Raw genomic sequence first — 14,499 nt, forward strand, 5'->3', positions numbered from 1 at the left:
GTTTTCTTTTCATGAATCCGTTATATTCTTGAAATATTTTAACAAATACTTGTACTTTGTATTGTGTATTCTGTACGAAATAAGGAAATAATAAATAGACCGTTAAATATAGATGTTAAAATAGAAGACAGTGGATTGTTTTAAGGTTAAGAAAAAAACAGTATGGTTACAATTATGTCATTATCATAATGAGTCGTTTATCTAAGATAGTGTAGTGATAGATTACGTGTATATAAAGAAGTGTATCGTAAGTTCATAACCCATTTAATGGTGATAATTTTTCACATATATACAAATGCTTTTGGAAAATGAAGTGTGGAAAATGTAATTGACTTATCATGAATTGTCAAAAATGTCAATCGTCAACTCACTAAAATATATTCTAAGTACATTGCTAATGGAATAAGTGGTGAAAATATGTCTTGGTCATGAGGTGGAAAGGCCACTTAATAGAGTGAAGCCGCCATAATAATTAGACAATACATCAATAATTAAAAATCATCCCACACAAATACACGTCTTATTCCATTCCCTACACTTGGAAAAAATGTATGGTTTATAAGGTATGTTTTATTTGATTGCATTGACCATATTTCCTGTAATAGGATCTACGTTTTCTCATGTTAAAAGTTATACTGTAATAAAGTTGGAATGTAATTCTTTAAATTATATGGGCATCGAGTGATAGAGTTAAAAATACACAAAGTAATTCGTTTTATTTATTAACTGTTAGCTGATGACATTAGTTGATTTAATCAGCTAATTACCTTAATTGGTTTGATTGCTTGCTTGTATTAGCTTGCGCCCTTTATTTAGCATTTAGCAAAGTCTTAAATTTGCCTTTTATGCCATATAAGGCACAAAAGTGCTTTATTTTTCTCTACCTTCGTAATGGAGCCAATATAGCACCATCAATCATCATGCCATAGCATCTTCGAAAATATTATCTTATAGGGACCAATTCCCTCACTAAATTTGTGTAATCTTCAAAAGAACTTCTTTATCTCATATTCTAAATTCCCCTAATTTATAAACGTGGGTTTAAAACAATCCAAATGAGGGAAATAATAATATTAATAATGTTGCCACTAATCTACTTTGCATAAAATTGATTCTGATAAGTGATGCTCACGAGTTGCTAGTTATATTCAGCCCCACTGAATAATTAAGCCCTTTTTTTTTCCCTATTTCTATTTAATCTTTGTTTTTTTTGCAAAAATTGACATAAATAATCACAACTCTCACGGTTTTGGATTCTGTAGAGTTCTAAAATAACTCTACAAGGTAGAGTTGGAGCAATATCAACCATTGAATGAAAAATCAATGGCTCATATATTGTCTTTCAAAATCCCCCTATTTTTTCTCATCAATATTCAACCCCTAATTCCCCCCTCCCACTAATATGAACAATTGATTTTAAAATGTATGGTTTAGATACAACTCTACCTTATAGAGTTTTGTTAAAACTCTAGAGGATTCGGATTATTTTAGAATAATCCAAACTTTAGGGGTTACCTTCTCAAAATAATCCAAACTATCAATTTGTCTATGTACAATAGACCCAAAATGGATTAGTAATGACAAGAAAAAAAAGACTTCGGATTATTTTGAGAAAGTAACCCCTAAAGTTTAAATTATTCTAAAATAATTCAAAGTTGAGATTTTTTTTTAGAAGATGTGTGATAATTGGGATTATTTGTGTCAAATTTTCCTTTTTTTTAAAACAAAGTATCGGAATTATTCATGATTTCGAATCATAAAACAAATACTCCGGTACAATATTATTTTTGTATGCCAATACTATAAGGGAAAGCACATAAACAAATGAATATTAAATTGGTCCAAATAAAATTCTAATACTCCGTAATTTTCTTCCTTATAAAACTATTGTTACTTTGTACTCTTTGGTTATAAATTATAAATGGGGACAGAGGACTCGAACGTGAAACCTATTATACACAACTCTCAAATCTTAACCACTAGACCAAGAACTCATTGATTATAAAATCATAATTAACTCGTAATTATTTGAAATCTTTTGAATTATTATTTGAAATTTGCTACTCCTTGAATCGTTGTACACTTGTACAAACTATTTCAAGATCATTGAAATATATTAGTCTCAACTATTAAGTGATATAGTCATATAACCACAATCCAAGGACAAACATATATGGAGTACTAGTACTTGCACATTTTCCATAATTGGACCGTCAATATTTTTATTTGTAAAAGTACGCTTTTGTAAGTTTAGTTTTTGGGTATAGGATAATACACAGAGGACATAAATTTAATTTCTAGTTTTGAATACAACCTTTCTTCCATAAGATTTTACCTTACGAACTATTGTAATGTCAATTTCAGTTATCTTTATCGATATTTCTTCATATGACTAGGGCGTCCTATTACTTAATTTTAAATTACTCTCTCAACAAAATCACGTATTCTCGTTATTTAACTTTCCCCTTAACTTCATTTGACCAACATTACAACTTCTACTTGTATGATAGTCTTAGAAGTCGATCATACTACTATAAGAAACAGATGGAGTTACTACTTACTAACATCCATAGTGCAGTTTAATTGGTAGTTAGCCTTTTTATTGACGGTTATCTATTACTTTTTTTATTTGGTCAAATAACCAATATAATACAGGTGTTTAGTAAATTGTTTTTTAAAATTATTGGCTTTAAATACGGTTTTTTTTGGTCAAAATTCAAAAGCTAGTAATACTAACATTTTGATATTCGTCGTTGGCTTTTCATTTTGCTAATTATAGTTTTGCCCCTTACTCATTACAATCCTTTTACCTAACAAAAATAATACTCCAAAATATACCAATGTTCTTGAAGTCATTTTGTATGAAACAACCAGAGGTCAACAACCAACTTTATCAAGTATAAATTTACAAAGTCTATAGTCAAACAACCAACATAAAAAACTAACACAAATAGACGGTCAAACAAACCAAGTGAAACAACCATCAACTAGCTGTGATAAACATAATACGGAGTAGATTAGGTTCTCGTTCCGACCGCTATATTCTAAATTTTGGCTAATTGAGGGCGCATGTTGCAATGTTAGCTAGTATGAAGTATGATTGCTAAATGAAGGTTTGGAGCTTCTTACTATATCTGGGAGATGAGAAAAGCATTCAAAATGGAGAAGAAAAAGCCTGGAGAGTGGAGGCCAACAAAATGCTTTAACATTGCTCAAGACAATATATAGTACATAATTTGTCAAAAAGAAGAGCAGATAATTATTGTACTCAAAATTAGTACTCCCTCCGTCCCGAAATACTTGACCTGTTTTCCTTATCGGGCCGTCCCTTAATACTTGACCTGTTTCTAAAAATGGAAATATTCTAACAATATTATATTATTTCTCACTCCACTCCTATTAACCCACCTACCCCATACTCCATACAAAAAATAATTAAAAATTCAACCCCTACTCTCCCCAACGAGTGCGTCGAGGCGGATATCGGGCATGCAACAACAAACACATATCAACTAAAAGACAAATAGCTAAAAGACAAAAAAGGAAGTACCATTCATGTAAAAAAAGTACCATTCTAATACCATTCTGTAAAAAAAAGTACCATTTGTGTTTAGAAAAGTACCATTTAATTTTTTTTTTGTCCTTTTTCCTATTTTGTCTTATGTTCTGATATGTATTTGGACACACATATCAGATATGTGTTTTTACTTCCTCCTCCCCAACCCCACCCCTTTACACATTTCCCACTAACTACATTAAAATAATACCCCACTATCAACTACTACCTATTAAATTAAATAAGTCAATTCAAGTCCCTTAAACTCTGTGCCGGTCAAACCGGGTCGAGTATTCCGGGACGGAGTGAGTACCAAGTATTCTATACGGGAGTACTAAGAAAGTAAGAAATTAAGGGAGTCCTTCATTTTATATGGGGATGTTTTGAGGTCCCCAATTTGGGCCCACTTGTCTCAGTGCTGCCCACAACTTGTGATTTGCCATTTTTTTATTTTACTAAATCAAAGTCATAATCTCATTTGGGCCAAACTGGTTTTTAGATTACTGGGAATTTGGGCATGGGTTCTTTTATCTTGTTGTTTTTACTTTACTTTTATTTTATTTTAAAAGGATAATGTAAAATAGACTTGAAAATCTTCTTTTTCCAAAAAAAATCCTTTGAATCTTAACAATTTTGAATTTTATAATGTTGAAGTATAGCTATCCAAAACAATATATTTCGTATGTGAGTTTATTAACTTAATAAGGCTAAGGAGCTAGCGACTTCTCTTATTGTCATATCTCTATTCTATGAGGAAACTTTCGACGTTATTTTAGTAAATGAATTTTTGTTGTCCCTTATGGAATAAACAATAATACCCTTAATAAGTTTATAATTAATTTTTATTAATTAAAAAACTTAATTGTAATAATTCTAAAAATTGATTATTTAATATCATCTTGCAAAAAAGGAAATTTTAATGCATGTGACAACGAAAAGTCAAAAACAATTTAATTGAATTCCTCTAGAACATGAAAACAAGGCAGTTAAAAAAATTGACTTTATCCCTTCAATCTCACATTTTTTTATTACAAAATTAAGGAAATTTTGTGAAACACTACCCTATAAAAGTTTGGTTTGTTTGACTAACAGTACCGGCCATTTGACGTTTACGTTAAAGTTTTCCATCGTGTATTTCTTCTATTCTTTTAAATAACTATGTTCATTTGTTGTTTTGTTAATTTGCCATAATAACTAACTGTTGTAGTGGGGTACAGAGACGGAAAACATTAATGACAAACGTCAAATGGTAGTGTTAGTCAAACAAACCAAACTTATAAGGTAGTAAAATATAATTTTCTTTTGAAAAGATAGCAATTCACAAAACCATCAAACTTAAAGGTAGTGTTTCTTCAAATTTCCCAAAAATTAAATTTAGTCTTACTCTTAATCACACCCTAATTTTATATGGTTATACAGGCACCTTGCGGCAAAAAAAAAAAAAAAAAAAAAAAACAAGTAAAAAATGTTATACAAGCACCTTATGTTTATTGTAGTTAACTTGTTACTCCTATTACATTAATTCCTAGATAGGTTTTGTTACGTATAAATATGTTTTTTTTTTCTTTAATTTTAAATAATTTTTCTTACATGTTATAGAAAATGTGCATAATTATGTATATATAGAACTATGATTTAATTAACAAATTAGAGAAAAAGGTCGTTGAAGTATTATTTTAATTCATTATAATCAAACTTTAGTTTATCAATTTAATTAGCGCTTAGGTGTCCAGGTAAGATATCGATAATACCCTTACAAAAATTGTTATTTCTTTTATAAAACATTGGAACATTACTTGCGTATACATCAAATCAGATTTTTGAAAATATCGACACACATCGCGTGCATAGGATACTAGTGATTTTAAGGTGAAACCTCTTACGGTTTTGTTAAGTGAATTTTCTCTTTTGAAGACGGGCGCGACCCTGGCCCATCTTTAACATACAATGTCCTTAAACTGATGCATTTGCATATAAAACGAATCATCATATACTACCTTTGTTTCATAAAGCTCTTTACAGTTACTATTTGCACGGACTCCAATGCAATATTTAACTACTAATATATTTAATTTCATATGTGAAAAAATTATAAAAAGTTGATATTCTGAAAATGAATAACAAGACCAATTTAACAAGATCTTACATGTAACATTTTGTTGTATATAATAGTGGAAATTTTTGGTCAAAGTTTTCATAATTTGGACACATTTTTCAAAGCGTAAAGAACTTTATGAAATGGAGGTAGTAGAAACAAAGAATGGTTTATTAGGATCCCATCTTATTACTAGTCATCACGCGGCACGCCTGTGTTTTTTTTCCATGTTAAACAATTCATAGACAGACTTCTTATAAAATCCATACAAATAGGAAAATTGATAATTTAAGTACCAAACTCGTACAAACTCAGCAAGGTTTGTGAAAAATGTTCGATACGAAAGCAATACTAGAACGTCTAATCCGTATTAAACAAAATCTTTGACAAAGTAGTGAATTTTGGGTCAATAAAAAGAAAATAGAAGGTCCTTAGTCAAATCATAAGAAAGAAAATCAGATAATTAATAAAAATCCAAAGTGGTCACCCCAAAATAATGTAGTTGTTCCAGAAAATGATGTCCTATAGGATGATAACAATTGAAGTATCTTCTGTAAAGGGAAAGGAAAGATATTTTGGAATAGCAGCATAAAATGCATACAATTTCATTGATAAGTCCTTTTCAATTTTAGCTGTTTGAAGGAAGGAAATAAGGAAGAAGGTCACGGATACATGTTCGTATATATTTGATGGTCACACACTCACACTAGAATCTGGTTCACTTGTTATCCTTAGTTTTCTAGATTATTACGTAGCTTATAAATACACCACAAAACTAGCAATTGTTACGCAACTTGGGAGCAAGCCTTGCCATATAGGTTCAGGGTTCGAATCTTGCCTAGTGAGTAGTGAGGGGTACTTGGAAATGCATTTTTCCTTATATTTTCCTCCTATTCCCAAATACTACAACAACAACAACAAAACCTTAGTCCCAAAATGATTTGGGGTCGGCTAACATGAATCGTCGTAGGAGATCGTCATTGTCACCAATCAAACCAGATTGGAGCAGGAAGTAAAAAGAAAAAAAGCAAAGAAGAGAAAGTGGAATTAATGAAAGTAAGATAAGAGAGAAATGTGTATATATATATATATATATATATATATATATATATATATATATATATATATATATATATATATATATATATATATATATATATATATATATATATTATAGAAGAAATATTGTAAGAGATAATAAAAAATAAGTAAAGTTTAAAATAAATGAATAAGTAAAATAATTACATTTCAAAATAGCATGTAAAATTAAAAAATAAAAAATAAAATAAAAAGAGAAAGAAACAGAAACAGAAACATCAAACATGAAAGCTATATAAGTCAAATGAAGTCATCAATGTATATTCTCTCCTTCCACTCTATCATATCCAACGCCATATTTTTCTCTATCCCAAGAAAACTCATATCGTGCTCAATCACCTTCCTTACTTCTCCAAGTTTTCTTAGGTCTTCCTCTACCCTTGCAATTATATCACTTTGCCACCCTTCTATCCTCCTCCTATTCCCAAATACGTAAATACTAGAAACCGTGAGAGCAGAGATCTTCTTACCAAACATAAAAACAAAATGTTTGAAATCCCAAAAAATAAAAATCATTACAAAACACCAAATAATTTTACCTGTACAGTAATTCTTAATAACCCATACCCGGTACCACATTATATTAATTTCATTTTGAAATTTTATACGTATTACGTAGTATGGAACTTGTGAGACAACAAAAGTGTAAAGCAATCTGCCTTCTGAGCTGATTTTTAATGTACATGTCCTTTCCTATGTTTTCTAAGTTTGTCAAAATAAATAAAGTACATACTCAGTTGGTTTGAGAATAATACACCACGTACTTGTATGATTTGGGAAGTATTTTAACCATTAAGGTACTTGTATACTACTCCCTCCGTCCCGGAATACTTGACCTGTTTTCCTTATAGGGCCGTCCCTTAATACTTGACCTGTTTCTAAAAATGGAAATATTCTAACAATATTATATTATTTCTCACTCCACCCCTATTAACCCACCTACCCCTACTCTATACAAAAATTAATTAAAAATTCAATCCCTACTCTCCCCCAACCCCACCTCTCAACCCACCTCCCACTAACTACTTTAAAATAATACCCCACTATCAACTACTACCTATTAAATTAAATAAGTCAATTCAAGTCCCTTAAACTCTGTGCCGGTCAAACCGGGTCGAGTATTCCGGGACGGAGGGAGTACCTAATAGAACATCTTTTCACAATCTTTTTTAGGTACGGACGTACGGTCACGACCTCTAGTTTTCAATACCAGTCAAACACAATCGGTAGAAATTACATTTCTCAATCACACTTGGACAATTCCCTAGCTACCACATTTATGTAAAGAACTCGAAATGCTTAAGGCGAGCCATTGCATGAGCCGTTAGGTTGACCTCCCTGGCTATGAACAAAGCTAACATAATCAAACCAACAACTAAATAGTACTAATGTAAAGGATCTCACGGGCAATCATACCCAAAAAAGACCAATTAATAACCTTCTTTCTTTTCACTATTGAATACAAATTATATATTAGTGTACGTAATTTTTAAAAAAGTGGTTATCAAAAGTTGGGCCGGGCCTACCAACCCGGGCTTTAACATGAAAACTCATGACGGGATATGCAAATTAAATTGGGACAGGCTTTACGGATCAAATCAGATTTTTTTCCGACCGGGCTCATATGTTGGGATTCCCAAACCCGCATATTTTCTGATCGGGCCAAATCGGGCTAGTGGACTTGGACTAGGCAACATGATGATCAAAGAAGAGTGGTAAATTTATTCTCCATCCACTTGACAAGGCGACTGTTTAAGCTATTATTAAGGGCCATTCAAGAACAAAGGCAAGAGTTTGTGCATGAGCTAGCTGGAATTGGCATCAAGTAAAATTATTCATGCAAAATTTACAAATGTATCCCTTTCTACCGGCGAGGGGGCATTTTGTTAAGGATGGTGGGAACCATCAACCATGCATCTCTTTATATAACTTGGTTCACCTTTTATTTCAAGTCTCTTTCTATAAGATCCTTGTATTCATTATCATAAGCCCACCCCTATCTGTGACAAACTATTCATTTCATATATGTTTAGAATCACTAATTCATCTCATTCGTGTTAAAAGGTCGACTCCAATACCAGAGTAGGTTCTCACGCTAACTAGATTCGATATGTGGGTGATATCCTATAAATTTCATTAAATACCATGGATAAATATTTTAAAAGAGCTCATGCATAGTACAACCGGATATGATGCACCATGTACGATACAACTAGTTGTAGTCTTGTAGAAATAAAAATCATCATAGCGAAAGATCATTACACGTATATCCAGACATTCAGTCAACACTTATGTCACTCGGATTCGGATACTCATGTCAGACACGGATACGTGTTCAAGTATACTATTACATCCCATATTCATGTCAGAGTGTTCAGATCCGACCCATGTAACATGTTTGAAGTAAATTGAAGAACCCAAAAAACATACGAAGTACTTTAGTTTGATACGATAAGTAATTGTAAGTCCGGCTCACTTACAGTATGTAGACAAGATATACGGATATGAGAATGAGGACCACTTGTATTGTGTGATGAGTCTCTCGCTCACCAGGTCCCCCCGCAGAACACATGCAGCTGAAATGCCTGTAACTGTAACTCAGATACGCAAATACGGTTCTGCAGCACCCCCACAACCGGCCCCGACCCCTTCTTATTACAGCCCACAATATAGCTGCACCCAAGCTACACACCTGCAGTTTGCTTCTCGACAAATTTCTCACGTCATTTTCTCTCTTGATTTCCTAAATTCTCAGATTGCCTTCTTAATTACCACCCCGATATTTTTATTATAATTTTAAATTTAAAAGTTTAAAAGTTAGTTAGATTCAAAGGGGGGCAGGTAAGTAGTCAAACGTTTCAGTTCGTTATTCTAACGTATCTATTTCATCATTTCTGTTAATCTCTGTGTGTGTCAACACTCAAGATTAGTGTTCTTCATTCGTATGGAGATTCTATCAGGTTGTTGTACTTGTTTAATTTATTTACTGCACTACTCTAAGAGAGGTATCTCTCAATAAATAAGAGTCAACTCTTATCTACATCTTATTCAGAGGTTGATTGGAATATCCTCTAATTAAGAGGTACTTTGTAGCTCTTAGAAATAAGAGGGAATGATGTGAAAGAATGTGGTGTATTTTAGTTGCTTTTTGTATTAAAAATAAAATTAAAATTATTAAAAAGACTATATAAGAGGTAGTGTTTAAGAGGTAGTCTATTTCGTGGTGTGTTTGTAGTTAACTCTTGTTAAAAAATAGTGATTAGGTGTATAAGAAGAAAGACAAAGAGGGGGCAAATTCAGAATGAGTACAATTGATGTTCAAACTTTTAGTCCCTTCTTAAGGAGAGATAAAATGTAAGAGCTAATTCTTAGCAAATACTCCGTAAGATGTAACTCTAAGCTCGCTCTTATTTAGAGATTGATTATGACATCCTCAAAATAAGAGGTACCTCTTAAAAAATAAAAAGGGGAGTGAGGTGGAATATTGCGGGTCATTATGCTTAATTGTTGATATTTTTGCAATAAAAAAAGAAAAAAAAAAGGAAAAGCTATATAAGAGTAGTGTATAAGAGTTAGTGTATTTCTTGGATTTTTTGATAGCTGACTCTTGTTAAGAGTGGTAATGAGGTGGGTGAAGAAAGAGACTAAGAGTGCCAGAGTGGGCACATTAAGAGTAAGCCTACTATTAATGTTCCCCTTATTATGTACTATATATTTATGTTTACAATTTTTAATCACAGGAAAAAGTGATACATTGGAAAGTAAGTTGGAAATATGGAGACGTACTTTGGAATCTCGTGGTTTTAAGTTGAGTAGAAGTAGGGTCGAATATTTGGAGCGTAAGTTTAGCGGTAATAGAAGTAGAGAGGTAGGGAGAGGACCATAGAAGGCTCAAATTTTGTTTCCGCTGTCGAGGAACTATTATCCAAAAGGATGAAAGTTTGATGGAGACGTTGCCTATAGAATAAATTAGGTTGGATGATAGGTAAGATTGCTTTAGGCCTACTATGTGATCCAGACATGCCACATAGATTGGAAAAAAAAAAATCTACTGTACGACAATTAAACTTACACTAGCTATTATATGGTACGGAATGATGAGTTGTGAAATAATGCCACATTGATGAATGTGGGGGAGATGCGTATGTTGTGTTGGATGTGTGGGCATACAAGAACGAATCAATATATGGAGGAGTGAGGTACGTGATTAATTAGGAAGAAAGTGGGGCTTACAACGATTGAGAACAAGATGAGGGATAATCTACTAAGTTGGTTTGATCATTTAAGACAGAGGCCAAATGATGCGCCGGTTAGAAGGATTGAAAGGTGGCAAACGGATAAAATTTTCACGAGCACGGGAAGACCAACAAACATAGAAGAAGGTGATTGAGAGTGATGGGGATTAAGTAAAACATATTAGATAGGGTTAAGTGTAAGGAGATAATACATGCCGATGACTCAACATGACTTCTTTTCCATCTCTTATCCTATTTTTTTCTATTTTCTTTGAAAACTACTTCCTATTATATATAATTTTTTTTAAAAAGCATTGTATGTCTCTTATTTAAACCGGTCTATATTATGCCTCTTATTCATTCTCTTCAACCTACCCTTTTATTTCTCTTACTTCACGTTCCGTAGACAATTTCTTATATGTAATGGTTCATGTTAGGCTACCACAATCATTTTGGGACTAAGGCTTGATTGTTGTAAAAAGAAGCAACACATGCACACATATGAGTAGAAGCCTCAGACTCATTTCTTAATCAACATTTTACGTCACCTTCCTCATAATTATTTTATTCACTTCAACACTCGTATTCGGTACTTATTCCTGATCTGATCTGATCTGATCTGATCAGATTAAATCTGAAATTAATAATAAGGTCATGAATTAAACAGGGCCGTAGTACTTAGGACTCCATTGCGGATTGATAATGGTCCATAGACTGGCTTAACGAATAGATCGAGTACATGCATGTACGTCATCATATCAATTAAACGTACCAATCGATAGCTTGATGTTGGTGGGTACATACATGAACATGATACATTCCGTTTTCCAGTTGAAGTACTCCCTCCGTAGTCCGTAGATGTGTAAATGGGAGCAAGCAGCAAGTGTACTGTGTACGTAGGGTAGGTTCCCATAATTTGTAGGACTCTTTTTCAGTTAACCTACCGACAACGATATTACGGACTGATAATAATACTCGATCATATGGAGGGACTTTGATTTTTCATCTATCTACATATATATCCTTAATTATTTGGGGCCCACATTATATAATTCCTTTGATTTGATATCATATGAACTATGTCATGCATCTTGCCTGTCATATGAAATCAAGTATTTACAATATTCACATATATCTTGTGATTGTTCTTCACTTCTTCAATTCCAATCCTGCCTTCTAAAAGTACTACACTATGTACCCCAATTCAATTCTATTCCAACCAAATCATGGAGTATCTCCCTAATTATTCTTGTAGGCCAACCTTATGTATCTATATCTTCTAGATTTTGAGACATGAAATTCATAACGTTTGCTTTGATTAATTTCGATATATGGTATGCATTACGCGTTCATTAAAATACTTCGTATTGTATATGTATAAAAAGTGAAATCCCGGTTGAGTAAAGTGATTGACCCGCCTCTAAAATATGTCGGAGACAGCGGGATTATAGTGGGTAATACGATCGAAAATACGAGATATATAGAAATTAATACATGCGAAATAGGCGGAGCTATAACACCTACTTTATTTTCATGAATTAATAGAAAATGATACTGCGTATATGTATATTATTATTGTATTGACCTGATTGAGCAATGTCATTGACCTGCCTCTAACAACATAGCTTAGAAAAAAAATACAAAGTACTTTTATTTTATCAACAACCTAGTTAAAGTCTAGTACTCCTTATATATTACTTCCTCCATTTTTGTATGTGACCTGGTTTGAATTTTGACACTATTTATATAATCTACTTTTGCTATCAATTGTTATTTATTCTTAACAAAAAATATAATCATGTGAGTTCTTTTTATAATGATCTCATTGTATAGATTTATAATATCAACTTTTCCTATTTTTTATTACCTGTTAATAATAAAAGATATTAATAATTAACATATCACATCGGAAAACATTATACGGAGTATGTACATTCAAAAAAATAACGGAGGAAATACATATTAACATGTAGGTTTCGATCAAGTATATACGTTAATATTGACGAGTGTGACAAATAACGAGTCAGGTTACTAGTGTGCTAATCATACCTAACCTTCAACATTTTTTTTAATGGGTAACAAGAAGTGATCCGACTAAACAACATTTATCACAGGTTAGTTAACCCAATTACAACGAAATACTCCATCATAAAGTATATATACGACAGGCTGGGACAAAGACAGTACTCCCTCAATCCCTAAAAGATTGTCATATTTGACTTTTTACGGAGTAAAAGAATTGATACGCCAAAAATATATTGAAACGAATCTAACAAGATTCCGCCCGACTATTATAAGATAATGGGAATTCATAGTCAATTTTTTTAAAGTTTGACCCAAAAAATGCAATGGGACAATCTTACTAATAATGGTACTGGGGGTCTATGTACGAAAGTTTCAAATTTGAATCCCCATTTGTAATTTATATTAACCTTGTGCCTCATTAACGCAAAAAAAAAAAAAAAAATTGTATAATTATAAGGTAAATTTGTTAAAAAGGACCTTTTATAACTCAAATTTTGCGAGAAAGGACCTTATATAATTTTTTTTGTGAAATACTACCACCTTAATATAATTTTTTTTGCGAAATAACACCTTAATATAATTTTCTTTTTGTGAAATCACACATTAATGTAATTTTTTTTTGCGAAAGACAACCAAAAGGAAATTTCTGGCATTGACTGAGCTTTTCCGGCCATTGACTTGCACGTGAGAAGCACGTGTGGCTTTATTTTGCTAAGCACACCCAATTTTCCTCCAAAATTCTAAGCTTTAAAACCTAAAGTTGAAAAAAAAACCAAAATAAAATCAAGTTTGAAAATTCAAGAGTCGGGAAAATCAGTGTCTTTAGCCAACGTAAGGCACATGTGCTGCTCACGTGCAAGTTAATGGCCGGAAAAGCTCAGTTAATGCCGGAAACTTCCCTTAGGTCCTTTCTCGCAAAAAATATTACTTTAAGGTGTGTTTTCACAAAAAAAAATTATATAAGGTCCTTTCTCGCAAAATTTGAGTTATAAAATATCCTTTTTGGCAAATTTGCCTAATAATAATGGTGATATAGTGATGAGTGATCACTAAGTAGTAAGTAGTGAGTAGTGACTACTGTGCATGGGGGCATATAAGCCATGATCTTGTTTCCCTCTTTGATCAAATTATTAATGCTAGCTGGAATTAACAATGGGAAAAGGGCACATTTTTTCCAATCAAATGCAGTATGTATGGCAGGTTATCTGCAGGTGGAATTTTGCCAGAAACCATTTAACCATTCACTCAATTTTGAATTTGAGTTGTGTTGGAAATTGACATTATCAGAAAACCAACATTTTTTGTTGCCAAAATTTAATTTTGCAATAATAACATTAATAATTACTCCGTAATAATTGATAGCAAAACCTGATATGCAAGCATAAGAAATTAAGAACCATGTCCGTACCATGCTTCTTGAGGCCCACTACTATGCACCGGCTTTCTACTACTAGGCCGTTTTACCATCTACTCCGTATTAGATAATTTTT

Source organism: Spinacia oleracea, chromosome 6, assembly GCF_020520425.1.
Source record: "Spinacia oleracea cultivar Varoflay chromosome 6, BTI_SOV_V1, whole genome shotgun sequence".
NCBI lineage: Eukaryota > Viridiplantae > Streptophyta > Magnoliopsida > Caryophyllales > Amaranthaceae > Spinacia > Spinacia oleracea.